The 22,276-nt window shown below is 40.3% G+C and overlaps 1 protein-coding gene and 1 long non-coding RNA gene across 11 annotated transcripts in view; one reads left to right on the top strand and one right to left on the bottom strand.

Annotated features, from left to right (window-relative positions):
- The window catches only part of PDS5B (PDS5 cohesin associated factor B), a 208,855-nt gene that overhangs the window by 164,020 nt on the left and 22,559 nt on the right, over positions 1–22,276 (bottom strand). The gene's annotated exons all lie outside the window — the stretch shown is intronic.
- On the top strand, positions 2,760–22,112 carry LOC146398517 (uncharacterized). Its single transcript, XR_014819332.1, has 4 exons — positions 2,760–2,910; positions 12,484–14,496; positions 16,474–16,936; positions 22,008–22,112. It is a non-coding gene; the product is annotated as an uncharacterized LOC146398517 (long non-coding RNA).

Raw genomic sequence — 22,276 nt, 5'->3', positions numbered from 1 at the left:
CTTTCCAAAAGATATCCTACTCCAGAAGACAAAGAGGAGGCCACATCAAGACAGTAGGAGGGGAGGGGTGATTACATGATATAAATAATCCCATACCCAAGGGCTGGGAAGCCCACAGACTGAAAAGTAACTGTATCACAGAGACTAGCCTATAAGAGTGAGAGTTCTGAGCCCCACATCAAATCCCCACGCCTGGGGATCTGGGATTGGGAGAAAGAGGCCCCAGAGCATCTGGCATTGAGGGCCAGTGGGGCTTGTGTGCAGGAGCTCCATGGGACTGGGGGAAACGGAGACTCCATCCTTGAAAGGCGCACACAGGCTTTCATGTGCACTGGGTCCCAGGGCAAGGCAAAGTCCTCACAGGAATCTGGGTTGGACCTGACCACAGTTCTTGCAGGACCTCCTGGGAAAACAGGGGGTGACTGTGGTTCGCTGTGGAGGAAGGACATTGGAGGCAAAGCTCTCGGTAATATTCATCAGCCTGTGTTCCTCTAGAGGTGGCCATTTTGGGAAAATCCAGCCCCACTCATCAGTGCTGAAAAGCCCCAGGCCAAACAATAATCCAGGTGGGATCATAGCCCCACCCATCAGGAAACAGGCGGCCTAAAGAGCCCCCAGGCAAACAGCCACCTCTAATCTCACCCAGAGACAAAGCCCCATCCAACAGACGGATAGGAATCACCCCCACCGACCAGTGGCCAGGCACCAGTCCTTCCCTTCAGGAAGCCTACAGCAAGCCCCTGTACCAACGCTGGCCAGAAGGGGGACAGACACCAGAAGTAAGAGAGGCTACAATTCTATTGCTTGCAAAAAGGAGACCTCACCAAAAACCTCTAACAATGAAAAGGCAGAGAACCATAACTCAGATGAGGGAACAAGAAAAAACCCCAGAAGAAACACCTAAGTCACCAGGAGATTCTCAGCCTCCAGGAAAAAGAGGTTAGACGGACGATGCTGAAGATGATGCAACACACTGGAAATAAACTGGAACCAAAGATGGATAATTTTTTACAGCAAACACTGAGCAAGGAAATACAAGATTTAAAACCTAAGCAAGCAGAGACGCAAACTCAATAACTGAAATAAAACTTTCATTAGAAGCAATCAACAGCACAATACAGGAGGCAGAAGAACAAAGAAGCGAGGTGGAGGACAGACGAGTGGGAATCACTGATGTGTGGAACAGAAGAGAGAAAAGAGATTGAAAAGAAATCAAGAGTGTGTCAGAGAACTCTGGGACAATGTTAAACGCACCAACGTCCGTATTATAGGGGTGCCAGAAGGAGAAGAGAAAGAGAAAGGGACAGAAAAAATATTCAAAGAGATAGCAGCTGAAAACTTCCCTAACATGGGAAAGGAACCACTCACTCAAATCCACAAAGTGCAGTGAGCGCCATAGAAAATAAACCCAAGGAGGACTATCCCAAGACACATATTAATCAAACTGACCAAAATTAAAGACAAAGAGAAAATATGGAAAGCAGCTAGGGAAAAGAAACAAATAACATATAAAGGAACCCCGATAAGGCTGTCAGCAGATTTTTCAGCAGAAACTCTGTAGCCCAGAAGGGAGTGGCACAATATACTGAATGTGATGAAAAGAAAAAACAAACGTTCAACCAAGATTACTTTACCCAGCAAGGCTCTCATTCAGATTTGAAGGAGAAATCAAAACCTTCACAGATAAGCAAAAGCTGAGAGAATTCAGCAACACTAAACCAGCTTTACAACAAATACTAAAGGAACTTCTCTAGGCAGAAAAGGAAAGGCCACAACCAGAAACAAAAATACCACAAATGACAAGGCTCACCAGTAAAGGTATACATACAGTAAAGATATGAAATCAGTCACGCACAAATGTGCTACCAAAATCAGAAATCGTGAGAAGAGGAGGATACAAATGCACGACACTGGAGATGCACTTGCAATTAAGAGACCAATCTCGTGTATATATATATATAGACTCCTATATCCAAACTTCAAGGTAACTGCAAACCAAAAATCTACAATTGATACACACTCAAATAAGAAAAATCAACTCAAATACAACACTAAAGATAGTCATCAAATCACAAGAGGAGAGAACAAGAGAAGAACGGATGAAAAAAGAGCAACAAAACCAAATCCAATACAGTTAATAAAATGGCAAAAAGAACATACATATCAATAATTACCTTAAATGTAAATGGACTAAATGCCCCAACCAAAAGACATAGACTGGCTGAATGGATACAAAAACAAGATCCATATACATGCTGTCTTCAAGAGACCCACTTCAGTTCTAGGGACACATAGAAATTGAAAGTGAAAGGATCAAAGAAAGTATTCCATGCAAACAGGAATCAAAAGAAAGATGGAGTAGCAATATTCATCAGACAAAATCGACCTCAAAGCATTTGTAATAAAGTAGTTTTAAAAACCAATCCTTGGGAGTTCCCGTAGTGGCTCAGCAGTAACGAACCTGACTAATACCCATGAGGACACAGGTTTGATCCCTGGCCTTGCTCAGTGGGCTAAGGATCCAGTGTTGCTGTGACCTGTGGGGTAGGTCACAGACGTGGCTCAGATCCTGAGCTACAGGGGATGTGGTGTAGGCCAGCAGCTACAGCTCCAATTCGACTGCTAGCCTGGGAACTTCCATACGCCAAGGGTGCAGCCCTAAAACAACAACAACAACAACAAAATCCTTAGCAAATACCAATAATCTATAGATGTTATGAATTCTCTACCTTTCGAGGTTTCCTTAATCTATTTTCCCTGGAGTTCCTGTTGTGGCTCAATGGTTAACAAAGCCGACTAGCATCCATGAGGACACAGGTTTGATCCCTGGCCTCGCTCAGTGGGTTAAGGATCCGGTGTTGCCATGAGCTATGGTGTAGCTCACAGACGGGGCTCAGATCTGGCGTTGCTGTGGCTCTGGTGTAGGTCGGCAGCTACAGCTCTGATTGGACTCCTGCCCTGGGAGCCTCCATATGCCCTGAGTGCAGCCCTAAAAGAGACCAAAAAAATAAATAAATAAATATTTTCCCTAATACTGAACTTCTAAATAAAGAATAGGCAACAGATATTCCTCTGAGCCAGGAGCCACGAGTGCAAACAGTGACTGTCAAGGACACTGCTACCTGTAAGAAGAATAACACCAGGAGTTCCTGTTGTGGCGCAGCAGAAATGAAACGGACTAGCATCCACCAAGACAGAGGTTCAATCCCTGGTCTCACTCAGTGGGTTAAGGATCCAGCATTGCCGTGAGCTGCGGTGTGGGTCACAGACACAGCCCGGATCCTGCACTGCTATGGTTGTGGCTTAGGCCGGCAGTTGCTGCTCCGACTGGACCACTAGCCTGGGAACCTCCACATGCAGCAGGTTCGGCCCTAAAAAACAAACAAAAAAATAAAATCACACTCTCTCTCATGAAGTATTTCTCTTCCTTCCTACCTCCCTCCCAAACAATCTCACTCAACCTCCCACTGCAAGATCCTAAAAGACACAGAAGATTTCAATTAGATGATGCAATGAATTCCATTAGATGACCCAACCCTCAGTCTCCATCCTTGTTCCAACTCTTTTCCAGGTCTAAAACTCTACAATTCTATTATCTTACTGTTTATATTCTCCTAGCTATCTGCAATTCTTACTAGTCAGCTCTCCAACAGTATCAGTTAAACATGATCTGTTCTTCACAGATTCCTTTAAGGTAGTTACTCAATTACTGCACACTCGTAAATTAAATTTTAATGTTTTTTTTTACATTTTCTCAGGAAAAAAAAATTTGCAACAGAAAGAATGTCAATACATAAAATGGTTTAATCTTTCACTTTGAAAGAAGATTATTTCTTTTAAATCCCCTGGCACATATTAAGTTTTCTTCCACTAAAGAAAACTCACAGAAACTCTTTCACTAAACACTCAAGAAAATGAACTACATGTCAAAAATAGCAATCAGAAATAAACTTTAAAATATAGACTGTCTTCTGAGATGCAAACAAACAGCTCAGTATTTTAGCTTTGTATAAATATCTATAACTTAACCTACAAAGATAGCTCCATTTTCTCTTCTACAAAATATAAACTGCAACTATTTGCTTAAATGTTGCATAAACTGTAAAGCACTATACCTACAGTTACTAAATTGTATACCAAGACATCTCCAAACATCCTGGACTTTACAGCAAACTCACAGGTATTGTGGGATATTTTAAATTATCAAGGAAAACAGCAGTTCTCAAGAGATGTAAGACACCAGGTCAATTACTAGTTCAAGGGAGTTCCATTTCAACATGAGGTCTTCCTACATTCCTTTTGATGGTTACCATACCTTTGAGAAACTGGGTTTGGGACAGTTGATGTGATAAAAAGTACTACATGGAAATCAACATAAAATAGGAAATGCAGGTGGCAGTGTCCAATCCAAATTATAAGACTTCAGAACTTGCACAGGCCCAAGAGGCACATACATCCTATCAATAAGTAACTTGTTATTTAATAATTATTTAGAAATATTTTTTCTTTCAATGGAAGTGTAATTCTTAGATCATAAATACGTTTTAAGCTATTTGTACCTAACTTAAACAGATCTGTTAGGAATTATTTTTTGGCTCTAAAATGATGGAAGTGCTAAGAGCACCGTGAACCAAGAATTTTGGGGAATCTCTCTATGTTTAAAAGGGATTCTCACAGATTATTTGTAAGTTGCACCATGGTACAATATCTTTACCATATCTTCCTTGGTGACAGGACAAGGAAAACAAAAAACTGTGAAGATAGAAAACATACCTCAACAAGGACCTATGTATAGCAGAGGGAACTCTACTTGATATTCCATAACCTACATAGGAAAAGAATCTGAAAAAGAATAGATACATGTCTGTGTAGAACTGAATCACTTGCTTGTACACCTGAGACTAACACAACTATACTCCAGTATAAAATAAAAATTTTAAAGAAAAAAAGAGAGTTCCCATTGTGGTTCAGTGGTTAATGAACCCGACTAGGATCCACGAGGTTGCAGGTTCGATCCCTGGCCTTGTTCAGTGGGTTAAGGATCTAGCAGTGCCGTGAGCTGTGGTGTAGATCACAGATGCAGCTCAGATTCCGAGTTGCTGTGACTGTGGTGTAGGCCAGCAGCTGTAGCTCCAATTTGACCCCTAGCCTGGGAACCTCCATATGCCAAGGGTGCGGGCCTAAAAAAAAGCAAAAGCTAAAAACTAAAAAATAATTAATTCTTGGAGCTCCCGTCATGGCGCAGTGGTTAACAAATCTGACTAGGAACCATGAGGTTGCAGGTTCGATCCCTGGCCTTGCTCAGTGGGTTAAGGATCCGGCGTTGCCGTGAGCTATGGTGTAGGTTGCAGACACGGCTTGGATCCTGCGTTGCTGTGGCTCTGGCATAGGCTGGCGGCCACAGCTCCGATTAGACCCCTAGCCTGGGAACCTCCATATGCCGTGAGAAGCGGTCCTAGAAAAGGCAAAAAGACCAAAAAAAAAAAAAAAAAGAGGAGTTCCCGTTGTGACTCAGCGAGTTAAAAATCCAACATAATGTCCATGAATATGCAAATTCAATCCCTGGCCTCACTCAGTGGGTTAAGGATCCAGTGTTGCCATGGCTGTGGCACAGACCTGCTGCTGAAGCTCCGATTCAACTACTAGCCTGGAAACTTTCCGTATGCGGCAAGTGTGGCAGTTAAAAAAAGGGGAGGGAAGGAGGGGGGGAGGGAAAACATACCAAAAATAAGTAGGCTGATGATAGGCTCCTCACCATCACATTTCTTTCTAGAAAAGCAGAAGACAGGAGTTCCACTCATGGAGCAGTGGAAACAAATCCAACTAGCAACCATGAGGTTGTGGGTTCAATCCCTGGCCTTGCTCAGTGGGTTAAGGATCCGGTGTTGTCGCTCGGATCTGGAGTTGCTCCGATTCTCTCCCTAGACTGGGAACCTCCATATGCTGGGGTGCAGCCCTCAAAGGAAAAAACAAACAAACAAAAAAGCAGAAGACAAAACTACAGGTTGAATACAATAACTAAATAAGGAGGAAAAAACCCCAAATGTTGCCTGTGTTATGCTAACTGATATATTTTCTGACCACATCCATGGCATTTGGAAGTTTCTTAGCCAGAGATCTAACCCTTCCACAGTAGGGACAATGCCGGATCCTCAACCACTAGGCCACCAGGGAACTCCTATATTGATTTATTTCTAAATGTATTAGAAAGCAATGGAAATTAGGCAGATGAGATGGAAGACAATAAGCAATGGTGAAGATAGCAACAGAAATAGAATTTAAGCGGAGAGAGAACTGAGACTTTTAAAAACTGAAGAAATCCTATGAGAACTATCGGACTCCATTAGGAGGGCTAATATAAGACTAATGGGCATACCAGAAGGAGAAGAAGGTAACAGACAGTCACCAAGAGAATTCCAGTTCAGTCTCAAAGCCTCGGTCATCTAACAATGATTTTCAAACACTCTCTTAGCAGCTGAGTGCTACATTCAAACAAAATCTCTCACCATATTCTAAGTTACAAAATATCTAAAAAAGAGAAGTCTCTGTAGCTGATGAGGAGCCTAGGACCACAGTCTGGCCTACCTCCTTCATACTTCTAACAGGAGTCACTGGAACCTCTACGCTTAAACAAAAAGTCTTAGGTTGCTGCAAGGAAGAGGGAAAGGCCTTTCCTGACCTTCAACTGCTTTAAAGATCACATCTGAATAACAGATTCTGTGACAGGGCATACATAGGTTACAATCCACAGTCAAAGAGCATAACGATGACCTTTTAAAGCTGCAATATGGGAATTCCTGCCATGACTCAGTGGTAACAAATCTAACTAGTAACCATGAGGACTCCCATTCAATCCCTGGCCTCACTCAGTGGGTTAAGAGGCTCGCGTTGTCATGAGCTGTGCTGTAGACCGCAGATGGGCCTTGGATCCGGCATTGCTGTGTGGTATAGACCAGAGGCTACCGCTCTGGTATAACCCCTGACCTGGGAACTTCAATAACCATGGGTGCAGCCCTAAAAAGCTGAAAAGCTTTTTAAAAAACCCAAAAACAGAGTTCCCATCATGGCGCGGTGGTTAACGAATCCAACTGGGAACCATGAGGTTGCGGGTTCGGGTTCAGTCCCTGCCCTTGCTCAGTGGGTTGAGGATCCGGCGTTCCCGTGAGCTGTGGTGTGGGTCGCAAACGCGGCTCGTATCCCGCATTGCTGTGGCTCTGGCGTAGGCCAGTGGCTACAGCTCCGATTGGACCCCTAGCCTGGAAACCTCCATATGCCGCGGGAGCAGCCCAAGAAATAGCTAAACACACACACACACACACACACACACACAAAAACACAGGATTTTGAAAGTCCGCTAGAAACCAAAGCAGAAGTAAGACATAAAGGACATAAAGACTTTGCACCTGAGCATTCCTGACTTGGCACAGACTGCAAGAGAAAACAAGTCGGGATTTCATGACCCAAATGCTCTCTTAGCCATCTGTCTTGTTCATGGGAGACACAAGCCCTACCAGTATGCTCCCAGCCCACATACTCTAAAAATAATCCTACTCTTAAAGCTTGTCTAAGTTTATTTACCATACCAGAGATAACCTATAGTTTTTCTATACAGAGAAACTAGAACTACCCAGTCCCTTATAAGGACCCATCTAGAGAAAATAATCCCAAATGGTACAATGGCTAAAGAAGCCCACATCCACACCAATACTGACTAGTTAAGAATTTCATTTACAAATATAACTGCCTAAGGATAAATCAAAAAGTACATCAGGGGAGTTCCTGTCGTAGTTCAGCTGTTAATGAACCCAACTAGCATCCATGAGGACTCAGATTCAATTCCTGGCCTTGCTCAGTGGGTTAAGGATCTGGCATTGCCGTGAGTTTTGTGTAGGTCGCAGACGTGGCTCGGATCCTGTGTTGCTGTGGCGTAGGCTGGTGACTACAGCTCTGATTGGACCCCTAGTCTGGAACCTCCATATGCCGTGAGTGCAGCCCTAAAAAAAAAAAAAGGTACATCAGAAGACTCAGAGAGTCCAAAAGAGGTATGCAAAATGAGAATCAGCAAACAGATCAGATAAAGTTAACACAAAAATAAAAATAAACACAAAAAGACACAATAGAAACTTTAAATTTTTTAATTAGTATATCAATGAAATGTGGATAGATCTGTATGTACAGTAACTAAACTAAGCTAGTATGAAAAGTAGCAATAGTAAAACATGGCAGAGAAAAAGCAAAAAAAAAAAAAAAAAAAAACTACATTTGCTGGCCTATACCACAGCCACAGCAATGCCAGGTCCGAGCTGTGTCTATGACCTACACCACAGCTCACAGCAACACCGGATACTCAACCCACTGAGCGAGACCAAGGATTGAACCCACAACTTCATGGTTCCTAGTCAGATTCAGTTCCTCTGCACCACAACGGGAACTCCAAGAAAACCATTTTTTTCTTAAAAGGAAGAGACTATAACTTCTATCTCAAAAAGAAAAAAAAAAAAATGATGGTGATACATCATGATGGCATTAAGTAGTTTATCTCTCCCCTTCAATTTACAACTAATCAGAACATCCTCAACCAAAAAAGCACCTCTGCTCAGAACAGCATGACACCCAAGAGATCCGACGATCTGTGCACCCAAGAGTGGGTGGACAGGACCTTGAAAGAGGCTGGGAAGCAAAGCAAGTGGCTACCAGGTCCAGCAGGAGGTCAACAAGCCCTTTCTGGTAGATGAAATGGAGGGAAACAAAAGGGAAGGTGGAAAAGAGAACTAAAAACTATCCTATCTTCCCTGACATTCTGGAAAGAGGGCCACCATAGACCTCTTAGCCCACCTACCCCACCCTCCCCAACTCAAGGATCATCCTATCAGCCTGAGGGCACACTCAAAGCCCAAACTGCTAAGCACACACCTCTTCCCACTATGCTGCCACCACTTTTTCTCTGCCAGCATTTTTTATGGCTCCCAACCTTAGCCAAGAGTCAGTACTAGCAACCAAAAACTTGTGCTACATAGCGCCACCTGGAAAACAAGTCCTAATTACCAACCTACTAAACTATTAGAATCAAAGTAAAACAAAGCCTCACCTAAATAAGAACGGTTCGCCACTTCAAATGCAACGACAGAAGCACTTTTCATCAAATAATGCGAAAAAAATCACAGTAATATGGTATCACAAAAAGAAAATGACAATTTTCCAGCATCCAAAACACAAATACATGGAATAGTGTGACCTAATTGATGAAGAATTCAAAATAGCTGTCGTTAAGAAATTCAACAAGCTGTAAGAAAACTCAGAAAGGTGATATAACAATCTTAGGAGTAAAATTAACAAATGGGAGTCCTTCACCAAAAAGACTGGAATTGTAAAAAAGAACCAAACAGAAATTCTGGGGCTGAAGCGCTCAATAAATTAGATGAATATATTAGAAAGCAATGGAAATTAGGCAGATGAGATGGAAGACAGAATAAGCGATGTTGAAGATAGGAACAGAAATATAATTTAGGTGAAGAAGAGAGAGAACTGAGACTTTTAAAAACTGAAGAAATCCTATGAGAACTATCAGACTCCACTGGGGGAGCTAACACAAGATTAATGGGCATACCAGAAGGAGAAGAAGGTAACTGACATTGTATTTGAAGAAATAATAGCTGAGAACTTCCCTAACCTGGAAAGAACTGATATACAAGTCCATGAAGCTAAAAGAACACTTTATTAACTCAATGCAAATAGACCTTCTCCAGTATTATGTTAAAATTGTACAGTCAATAATAAAGAATTTTAAGGGTAGCCAAAGAAACAGACAGGATCCCCCTGATCCCCAAATTAGAGTATCAGCAGATTTCTAAACAGAAACTCGACAGGCCAGGAAAGAATGGAATGACAAATTCAAAATAGCTAAAGATATCCTTCAGATATAAAGATGACATAAAAGCTTTCCCAGACAAACAAAAACTGAGTTCACTACCACTGGACTGCCTTACACGAAATGTTGGGATGAGCAATTTAAGCTGAAACAAAAAGATAAAAGTACTCAAAATTCTGATTAAAGTGATAAACAGAATTAGAAAACTGTTTTTCTTTTTTAGAATTGTAAATTAAACTCTTGATTATAGTATAAAATTGAAAGGAAAAGAGCATTAAAAATAAGTATAGCTATCACAACTTGGTAATGAAATCACAGCATAAAAAGATAATCTGTGACATCAAAAATATCAAGGAGGAAGAGTAAAAAAGGCTGAAGTCTTTATTAAAGATGAGTGAAAATTGCTGTCAGCAGAAAAAGAACTATTTACGTATGTTTTATACAAAGCTCATGGTAACTGTCAAGCATAAATTGAGAACAGAGGCACAAAACATAAAAAAGGGGAGACTGAGCAAATCACCACGAAAAGCCATCACATACAAAGGTAGACAAAAATAAAAGGAAAAGGAAGAAATGGAAAAACCAAATAACCAGAAGGCAAAAGACAAAAGGTAGTAAATACCTACATATCAATAATCACTCTAAATGTATACAGGCTGACCTCATCAACCAAAAGGCTTAGAGCAGCTAGATGGATTTAAAAAAACAAGACTCAATATACGCTGTCTATAAGGGACTCATTTCAACTTCAAATACGCACATAGACTCAAAGTCAAAGGATATTCCAAGCCAACTGAAAACTAAAGAAGGCAAGCATAGCTATACTTTTATCAGAAAAAATAGACTTCAAGCCTAAAAAGTAACAAGAGACAAAGAAGGTCATCATATAATGATAAGGTGGTAAGTACATCAGGAAGGTATAACAGGAGTTCCCGTCGTGGCGCAGCAGAAACAAATCCAACTAGGAACCATGAGGTTGTGGGTTTGAACCCCGGCCTCACTCAGTGGGTTAAGGATCTGGCATTGCCATGAGCTGTGGTGTAGGCCGGCAGCTACAGCTCCAATTAGACCCCTAGCCTGGGAACCTCCACATACCACAGGTGAGCCATAAAAAGACTGAAAAAAAAAGAATATATAGCAAAACTAAATATAGATGTCCTCCAACATTCAAGCACTGAAGATATTAAGCAAATATTAACAAATCTTAAGAGGGAAGTAGACAACAAAAGTAACAGTAGTAGACTTCAACAACCCTCTATAAGCAATGGATAGATCAGAGAGTCCAGACAGAAAATGACCAAGGGAACACTGCAATTAAACTGTACTTTAGAACAAATGGACTGGACATGTACAAAACAATCCATTCAAAAGCAGCAGAATGCACATTCTTCTCAAGTGCACTTGAGAACTAGGAAAAGAAGACCAAAGTCCAAAATTAGCAAAAAGAAGGACATAATACAGATCAAACAGAAATAAAATGGAAACTGGAAAAAAAAAAAAAAACAGCAGAAAGAATCAATGAAACTAAGAGCTGGTTCTTAAAAATGGTAAGCACAATTAACAAACCTTTAGCTATACTTACAGAAAAAAAAAAAAGAGACTCAAAATTATAAACAAGGAATTCCTGTTGTGGCTCATCAGGTTAAGGACTCGGTCTTGTCTCTGTGAGAAGGTCTATTTGATCCTAGGCCTGGCTCAATGGGTTAAGGATCTGGCATTGACGTAAGATGTGGTTTAGGTCACAGATGCAGCATGGATCCAGTGTTGCCATGCCTGTGGCATAGGCTGAAGCTGCAACTCCAATCTGACCCTTAGTCTGGGAGCTTTCACATGCTGCAGGTGTAGCCATAAAAAAAAATAAATAAAAGTAAAAACTTAAACAAAAAAGGAGATACTACAATTGACAGTACAGAAATTCACAGAATCACAAGTGACTACCATGAACGGTTTTATGCCAACAAATCACATAATTCAGAAGAAATGGATACATTTTTAAAAACATAGAACCTCCCAAGAATCAAGAAGAAACATAAAATCTGAACAGACCAATAACGATTAAAGAGATTAAATCAGTATTTAAAAATCTGCCAACACAGAAAACTCCAGGACCAAACAGCTTCACCGGAGAATTCTACCAAACATTAACCCCCATTTTACCAAGAACTAACCCCAATCCTCCTCAAACTCTTCCAAAATATCGAGGACGAGAAAACATGTCCTAACTCATTCTACAAAACTAGCATTTCCTTGATAGCAAAACCAGGTAAGGACACCACCAGAACAACATATAGACCAGTAATCCTGATGAATATAGATACAAACAATATTATTAGCAAACTAAATTCAAGAATATGGATGCAAACAATGTACCAGCAAACCATGACCAAATGAGATTTATCCATGATATGCAAAGGATGGTTCAATTTATGCACATCCACAGGTGTAAAGAGGAGTTCCTGTAGTGGCTCAGCAGTTAACCAACCCAACTAGTATCCATGAGGACGTGGTCTGATCCCTGGCCTTGATCAATGGGTTAAGAATCCAGCATTGCTGTGAGCTGTGGTGTAGGCTGCAGACATGGCTCAGATACCGAGTTGCTGTGAGCTGTGGTGTAGGGCAGTAGCTACAGCTCCGATTAGATCCCTAGCCTGGGAATCTCCTTATACCACTGATGTGGCCCTAAAAGACCAAAAACATAAAATGAAATGAAATGAAATGAAACAGGTATAAATAAAATAAATGACAAAAAAATCAAATGCTCATCTCAACAGATGCAGAAAAAATACTGAAAAATATAAAATCCTTTCATGATGAAAAACCCCTAACATACTGAGTATGGAAAGAACATACCTCAACATAACAAAGGCCATATAAAACAAACCCATAGATAACATTATATTCATTGGAAAGAAATTGAAAGTGTTTTCTCTAAGATCTGGAATAAGATAAGGATGCCCACTCTCACTACTCCTATTCAATGTATTACTGGAAGTCCTAGCTAAAACATTTGTGCAAGACAAAAAAAGGCATTCAAATTAGAAATAAAGTAAAACTTGCTATTTGCTGATGATATGATCTTGTACAGAATCCCCAAATATACATCAAAAAACTGCTGGAATTAATCAATGATTTTGGCAAGATGGTAGGATATAAAATCAACATACTAAAGATAAAGCATCTGAAAAACAAAGAAAACTAAGTTACAAAAGCATCAAATAAATTTAACCAAGGAAATGAAAGATTTGTATAATTAAAACTGCAAGACTACACTGAGAGAAAACAAAGCAAACAAATGGAAAGATATCTCATGTTCATGGATCAAAAGAATATTGCTAAAATAGCAATTCAACCCAAAGCTGTCTACAGATTCAACCCAATTCCAGTCAAATAAAAAGGCATTATTATTCATAGAAATAAAAGAAATCATCCTAAAACTTGTGTGGACCCCCAAAAGACCCCAAACAGCCAAAGCAATTCCAAGATTTCAAACTATGCCCCAAAGCCACGTAATAAAACAGACTGGTACCAGCACAAAAACAGATACATCAGCCAACAGAATAGAATCGAGAGTAGAGAGCCCACAATTAAATCCCAGCAACTGATACCCAACAAGGAATCCAAAAGTACCCAATGGGAAAAGGGCAGTCTCTTCAATGAACAATACTGAGAAAACCAGAGAAATACAGACAGAACAAAGAAACTGGACCCCAATCTAACACCACTCACAAAAATTAACTCAAAATGGATCAAAGATAAACACAAGTCCTGATACCATTTTCTTTTCCTATAAGAAAACGTAGGGAAGATGCTCACCAAAATTGGTTTTGGTCATGATTTTTTGGACATGACAACAAAACCATAAACAACAAAAGTAAAAAGCAACAAATGGGACTACATGAAATGCAAAAGCTTTTGCCTAGCAAAAGAAACAACAAAATGCAAAAACATTGAAGAGAAAATGTTCTCAAATCATATGCAGGGATAAGGGATTAATATACAAAATACCTAAAGAAATTAGTCAACTTAATGGCAAACAAACAAACAAAACAAACAACTCAATTAGAAAATGGGCAGGAGTTCCTGTCCTGGCTCAGTGGTTAACAAATCCGACTAGAAACCATGAGGTTCCAGGTTCGATCCCTGGCCTTGCTCAGTGGGTTAAGGATCTGGCATTGCCGTGAGCTGTGGTATAGAATGCAGACGCAGCTCAGACCCCATGTTGCTGGGGCTCTGGCATAGGCCAGCTGCTACAGCTCTGACTGGACCCCTAGCCGGGGAACCTCCATATGCTGTAGGTATGACCTTAGAAAAGACAAAAAAAAAAAAAAAGAAAGAAAAAGAAAAAAGAAAAAGAAAATGGGCAGAAGAACTAAAGAGACAACCCCCCACCAAGAAAGAAAATCAAAATGGCCAACAGGCATATGAAAAGATGCTCAACATCAACAATCATCAAGAAATAAGATACTGGAGTTCCCGTTGTGGCGCAGTGGTTAACGAATCCGACTAGGAACCATGAGGTCGCGGGTTCGGTCCCTGCCCTTGCTCAGTGGGTTAACGATCCGGTGTTGCCGTGAGCTGTGGTGTAGGTTGCAGACGCGGCTCGGATCCCGCGTTGCTGTGGCTCTGGCGTAGGCCGGTGGCTACAGCTCCGATTCAACCCCTAGCCTGGGAACCTCCATATGCCGCGGAAGCGGCCCAAGAGATAGCAACAACAACAACAACAACAAAAAAAAAAAAAAAAAAAAAAAAAGAAATAAGATACTGCCTCACACTTGTTAGAATGCCCATCATCATCAAGAAAAGAGACAACATGGAAATTCCCCTGTGTGCAGTGGGTTAAGGATTCCGCACTGCAGCAGCTATGGGGCAGGTCACAACTGCAGCACTGGTTCGGTCCCTGGCCTAGGAACTTCCACATGCCCTGGGCACAGCAAAAAAAAGAAAAAGACTAGAGACAACAGGTGCTGGCAAAGATGTGGTTTAAAGGGAACCTTTATACATCATTGCTGGAAATGTAAACTGATTCAACCACTGTGTTAACTATGGAAGACAGCACTGCTGCTCAATAAAAACAATATGGTTTTTCTTCAAAAAAATAAAAACAGATCTACCTTACAATCCAGCAGTTACACTTCTGGATATATACTCAAAGGAAATAAAAGTAGGATTTTGACAAGATTCATGCCTTTCCACGTTTATCAGAGCATTATTCACAAGATACAGGGAAAAAAAACCCACATGCCCATCAAAGGATAAATGGATAAAATACAAAAGGTATAGGTACACAAAGGAATCAAACCATGAGAAAGGAGTATATCCTGCCTTAGAAACAACATGGATGGAACTTAAGCACATTATACAAAGTGAGATAAATCACAGAAAGACAAGTACTGTATGTCATCATTTATAATAAAGTGGAATCCAAAAGGTTAAATTTATAAAAAAAGAGTACAACAGTGGTTACCCGAGGATGCATGGGGTAGGGAGAATGGTGGATAAGACTGACGGTATTTAGGGGCATAAACTTGTAGTGAGTAGTAGATAAGCCATACAGCCCTAATGCACAGAATAATAAATATAGACAACAGGAGTGTACTAGAATTATGCAACATAATTAAGATTGCCATGTTGGCAATCATATTACAATATATAAATGTATCAAAGTAACACACTGTACATACACCGCAACTAGAGCTCCAAGTTGACCCCTAGCCTGGGAACCTCTATATGCCTGGGGTGCAGCCCTAAAAAGCATTAAAAAAAAAAGGGGGAAAAGAAAGAAAGAAAGAAAAGAAACCCATAAATAGTGAAATATTGGAAAACTAAAAGCTTGGCAAGGTGGACAAATTTGGTATACCAAAATCTACCGCAGTTCAATATATTAGCCAAAGCAACTGAAAAAACAATTTAAAATTAAAAAAATCAAAAAGCATATTTTAAGTACATTTTTAGAATCTAACCAAACATGTTTCAGACCCATATGATGAATATTATAATAACTTACTAAAAATAATTATATAAAACCTAAATGCTTACAATAATATACTGTGTTCATGTCATAAAGATGTTCAATATCATAAAGATGTCAATTCTCCCCCAAAGTATTCTATAGATACAGAGCACCTGAAAGACTTTAAGCACTAGATTTTAATTTTTTTTTAATTTTTTTTGTCTGTTTTTTTGTTTGTTTTGTGTTTTTGCTATTTCTTGGGCCGCTCCCACAGCATATGGAGATTCCCAGGCTAGGGGTTGAATCGGAGCTGTAGCTGCCGGCCTACGCCAGAGCCACAACAACACAGGATCCGAGCCGCGTCTGCAACCTACACCACAGCTCATGGCAACTCCGGATCCTTAACCCACTGAGCAAGGACAGGGACCGAACCCGCAACCTCGGATTCGTTAACCACTGCGCCACCACGGGAACTCCAGCAATAGATTTTAAAATTGCCTCGGAGTTCCCGTCGTGGTGCAGAGGAAACGAATCCAACTAGGAACCATGAGGTTGCAGGCTCAGTCCCTGGCCTCGCTCAGTGGGTTAAAGATCTGGCATTGCTGTGAACTGTGGTATAGGTGGCAGACACGGCTTTATCTGGCTGTGGTGTAAGCTGGCGGCTACAGCTCCGATTAGACCCTTAGCCTGGGAACTTCCATATCCTGCGAGTATGGCCCTGAAAAGACAAAAAAAATAAAATAAAATAAATAAAATAAATTTATCTGAATGTGCAAAAAAACCAAAACACCCATGAAAAAGTGAGGGGTAGAATTTGTCCTAACAGATAGCAAAATTTACCACAGTGATGACAGACAAATAGATCATAGAACAGAACTGAGTCCAAATATGGACACACACAAACAGAAATTGAATTATGATAGTTTTGCAGATCAATGCAGAAAAGACAGACTCTTTAATAAATGAATCCAGACAAATAGATCATAGAACAGAACTGAGGAGTTCCCGTCGTGGCGCAGTGGTTAACGAATCCGAATAGGAACCATGAGGTTGCGGGTTCGGTCCCTGCCCTTGCTCAGTGGGTTAACGATCCGGTGTTGCCGTGAGCTGTGGTGTAGGTTGCAGACGCGGCTCGGATCCCTCGTTGCTATGGCTCTGGCGTAGGCCGGTGGCTACAGCTCCGATTCGACCCCTAGCCTGGGAACCTCCATATGCCGCAAGAGCAGCCCAAGAAATAGCAACAACAACAACAACAACAACAACAAAAAGACAAAAAACAAAAAACAAAAAAACAAAAAAACAAAACAAAAAAAAAAGAACAGAACTGAGTCCAAATACGGACACACACAAACAGAAACTGAAGTATGATAGTTTTGCAGATCAATGCAGGAAAGACAGACTCTTTAATAAATGAATCCAAATATTCATAAAGGAAAAAATGAGTTTCAATCTCTATCCTGTTGTGTGTGTGTCTGTGTGTCTGTGTGTGTGTGTGTGTATTTGCTTTCTAGGGCTGTACTCACAGCATATAGAAGTTCCCAGGTAGGGGTTAAATTGGTGCTACAGCTGCCAGCCTACGCCACAACCGTAACAACATGGAGCCAAGCCACATCTGCAACCTACACCACAGCTCATGGCAACACTGGATCCTTAACCCACTGAGCGAGGCCAGAGATCAAACCCGCATCCTCATGAATACTATCATGTTCAAAAACCGCTGAGCCATGAACACAACTCCCTCTATCCTGTTGTTGATGGGGGGAAAAAATTAAAAAGCATCTCCAGTGAACTGAAATGAAAGACAAAGGTTTAAAACAAGAGACTTTTTTTATTACCCAAGTCTGGAAAGATTTCTTAAACCAAACTAAATATAAGTAAATATATAAATGATGAAATAAAAGATAAGCTTTACTATATTAAAACTAACACCTCAATATGGGAGAAGGTATTCGCAGCTTTTTTTAAAAGCTGGTAACCAGAATATACAAAGAACACCTATAAATAATGAAGAAAAACACACAACCCAACAGAAAAAAAATGTCATCAGGTACATCACAGATGAGGGGAAAATATCCAATACACAAGTTGTCCCCTCTCACCTTTGGAATAAAAATTAAAATTAAGACCACAATAAGGAAGAATACTACACACACTGAACTAGCAGAAATGGAAATAAGTAATCATACCATTACTAAACCAGATGCTAGTAAGGGAAATGAAATCGCCACAGTTGGTTTAAATTACTCTTATTTAAACCTTGGGGTTCAGTAGGGAACAAACCTGACTCCATTTGCAAGAAAAAAGCCTACAATACTGTTTTGCAACATTGGTCTCTTCCTCTCCAATATTTATCTCTTATTTATCTCATATTTTTCCATTGCCAAGATACCCAAAACAATGTGGATATGTGCCTACCTCCTCTACGACCATCACAACCCTTTTTGATAATGTAGCTGCAATGAACTTTGGGTTAGTTGTAACATCTAACTCCATTAAATAGGCCCTAACTGGCCATGATAATCAGGATAATTCCATCTTCTTGGCAAGTAAATGGTTTCGGGTAAAACAGATTTAAGCTGATGGGGATATAGCAATTCTCCTAGCCAGAGGTATTGATTCACAGGTGGTTAGACCACAGCTTAGGAATTTGTTTTATATGAGACAAATAAATATGCACATGATTTCACTTCTCACTAATGTGCAATTTCTCTCTTACAAAAAACTTCTCTGCAAAGACTGTCAATATCAGAGACTCTATCAATTAATTTTATTGATAGGCAGGGGAAAAAAAAACCCACAAGATCATCTTAATTAAACGGCTCACTATTCCTGGTTTATATAAATCTCTTAGAGCAAATCAAGAAGGGAAATTCTTTAATGATAAACAGTACTTTTCAGAATTAAAGAGCAAATAAACTTCATTATAAAACACTAGAGCATTTCCACTTAGAGAAGTGCAAGATAAGGATGTATTAATATCCACATAGATTTGTTTTTTTGGTCTTTTTGTCTTTGCTAGGGCTGCACCTGCAGCATAGGGAGATTCCCAGGCTAAGGGTCTAATCAGAGCTGTAGACACCAGCCTATGCCACAGCCACAACCACGGAGGATCAAAGCCATCTCTGCAACCTACACCATAGCTCACCGCAACGCCAGATCCTTAACCCACTGAGCTAGGCCAGGGTTTGAACCCACAACCTCATGGTTCCCAGTCAGATTCATTAACCACTGCGCCACGAGGGGAACTCCCACAAGGATTTGTGAAATGTCAAGGGGAAAAAAATCCCCAGTCCAACTGTATTCAACAACAAAAAAAGAGTTTATTATCTTGGGAAAATAGTAATCCCAAAGTAGAGAAGGCTTTCAGGATGATTCCATTACTGCTCTTGGCTCTAATTCTATTCCTTTCCTTGACTCTTTTCTTCTCTATATGCCAGCTTCAACTCCAAGATACCAAGCAATGGCAACATATGCTACATTTTTTGTATTTACATGGAGAGACAGGTGTTAAGAGCAAATTACTGAAAATTAACTACATGTCCTGCAATAGAAAAGTTAAGCAATCTGTGGTATAAACATATAAAACTAAAACTGATGAGGCAATTCAGGTACTGACCTAGACCAAAGTCCAAAATACATCATTAAATTGAAAAGTCAAAAAGCATTATATATATAGGAAGATCTCAACCTGTGTTTTTAAAATACAAAAAAAAATTTAAAGAAAATAAAGTAATTGCCATTTCTAGCTTAGCCTCTTGATGTATTTCTAGAACCCAAGATGTAACTATATTTAACAGTATTAAGGAAGTCTTTGGCTGTAGGCAAGTACAAGTATTTTGAAAACAGAAGTCAACTTCTAGATTGGCAAATTATTGTCTTCAGTACATAATAACTGAGAGAATAAAACTAATAAACGCTGAGCACCTATTTGCCAGGAACTACCTAAGTTCTTTTATGTGATTTGTTATTCATCCTTCCAGCAACCCTGAGATATATGGTGTTTATGCTTAGAGACTAAGAGAAGCAACATGTCCACAGCCCACAAGGTCATTAACACTTGTAACTGATAGAGCTGGAATTCAATTCCAAACTTAACTCCAATGGAGTATTATTCAGCCATTAAATGAAAGAAGGAAATCTTGCTGTTTTCAACAACACAGATGGAGCTTGAGGGCATTATGCTAAGTGAAATAAGTCAAAGACAGAAGGACAGAAAAACGTCTGATCTCATACGCAGAATCTAAACAAAATTAACTATGTACGGTGATGGATGTTAACTGTAACTAGACTTACTGCGGCGATCATTTCATGGTATATACAAATATTAAGTCATTATACTGTATACTTGAAGCTACTATGTTACAGATCAATTATACCTGAATTTTTAAATAAACTTTTAACTTTACTAACTAGCCCTTATCTTCCATTACTTCCTCATATATTTAACTTCCCAGAGGTTGCCACCATTAGGAACTCGGCGTCCTTTTCCTTCGTCTTATCACACTCTAAAATGCACTCTTCTTTTGTCAGTTTGATTTGTACAGTGCCAACCAATAAACATATTTAGGATGCACAGAGGAAACATTTTTTTTTCCTCCCAGAAAACAAATTAGCCAGAGAAAAGACGGACTTTCACTCATATACATATGTATAGGAGTTCATAGAAAAATGTGACTCAAGATGTTTAAAATCTAGAGCTCATATAGTGTCTTAATTGGGGAAAGGGAAGACCACTTACAAGAAAACAAGTGACTTTAGGAAAGATATATGGACTCGAACAAGAACAGATGAGAGATATCGTAGTTTTGCAACAATGCCTGTTTAGGTGTGGTGGAGAGACTTCTCTCTCCAATGATAAGAGTCAATCTTCCCTGGCTGCTCTGGGGAGGGAAATTTTTTTTTTTTTTTTTTTTTTTTTTTTTTTTTTTTTTGGTCTTTTGAGAGCCACACCCACGGCAAATGTTCCCACGCCAGGGGTTGAATTGGAGGTGCAGCTGCCAGCCTACTCCACAGTCACAGCAATGTCAGATCCAGGCCTCTGTCTGCAACCTACATCACAGCTCAGGGCAACCCTGGCTCCTTAACCCACTGAGTGAGGCCAGGGATCGAACCTGCGTCCTCATGGATTCTAGTCAGGTTCGTTACCTGCTGAGCCACCTCAGGAACTCCTGACAAGAGAATTTAGGACAAGTGGGTTCTTTGGGGAAGAACTATCTGCTTTTAAGCAGATCAGAGATTTCAGGAACTCAAATGCATCCTTCACGAAATAATTTTAATGCCACACAATAGCTTATTCCAGACCCCTTTAAGTGTCAAGACTATATAACAACAAAGGAGAGAGACTGGGCTCAACTCTTAATACAAGGGTAAGTGGGGATTTATAACAAAACCAAAAAACTTTTGTGCTTCAAAAGGTAACACCAAGAAAGTGAAACTATCAAGGAGTTCCTGTCGTGGCTCAATGGTTAACAAATCCAACTAGGAACCAAGAGGTTGCAGGTTCGATCTCTGGCCTTGCTCAGTGGGTTAAGGATCCGGCATTGCCATGAGCTGTGGTGTAGGTCTCAGACAGATGCTGTGGCTCTGGCGTAGGCTGGCGGCTACAGCTCTGATTAGACCCCTAGCCTGGGAACCTCCATATGCCATGGGTGCGGCCCTAGAAAAGACAAAAACAAAAGAAAGTGAAATCATCAAGGGAATGGAAGAAAAGAATGTAAATCATGTATATGCTGACTGACTGGAGACCAAAATAGCTAGGATTCACAAACTTTTTGATCTCTCTGAAGAAGAGGATGTTCACCAGTACGTTGTAAGAAAGCCCTAAACAAAGAGGTAAGAAACCTAGGACCAAAAAACCCATCATCAATGTTTGTTACTCCACGTGTCCTGCAACACAAACATCAGCATACTGCTTTGAAGGAACAGGGTACCAAGAACAGTAAGGAAAGGCTGCAGAATACACTAAACTGTTGGCCAAGAGAATGAAGGAGGCCAAAGAAAAACTGCTAGGAACAGGCTACTGAGAGAGAGAAGCTGTCCCCTACGTCTGAGTCTAGTCAAAAATAAAATGTTCTAGGAGTCCCTGCTGTGACACAACAGGATCAACAGCATCTTGGGAGTGCTGGGATGCAGGTTCAATCCCCTGGCACAGTGGGTTAAGGATCTGGCTTTGCCTCAGCTGCAGCTTAGGTTGCGATTGCAGCTCGGAACTGATCCCTAGCCCAGGAATGCCACATGCCGTGGGATGGCCAAAAAATGGGGAAGAAAAAAGAAAAAGAAAAAAAAAAAAAAAAAAAAACCTCTAAGAGTTTCAAATAAAATCAGATATCAAAGAAAAAGAAAAAAATGAGAAGGATCTTCACTAAACCAAAAGCAATAAGCATAAAGGAGAAGAGAGAGTGTGAGAAAGAACAAAAATAGTAAATTTAATTACTAATTGGAGAGAGAAGAAAAAACAA

This window comes from Sus scrofa, chromosome 11 (genome assembly GCF_054392235.1).
Source record: "Sus scrofa isolate SSC_HxYL_T2T_F1_AM1 chromosome 11, Sscrofa_HxYL_maternal_Yorkshire_Landrace_v2.0, whole genome shotgun sequence".
In the NCBI taxonomy this organism is placed as follows: Eukaryota; Metazoa; Chordata; class Mammalia; order Artiodactyla; family Suidae; genus Sus; species Sus scrofa.
The sequence above is the reverse complement of the archived record's forward strand: the minus strand, read 5'-3'. Positions and strand labels throughout refer to the sequence as shown.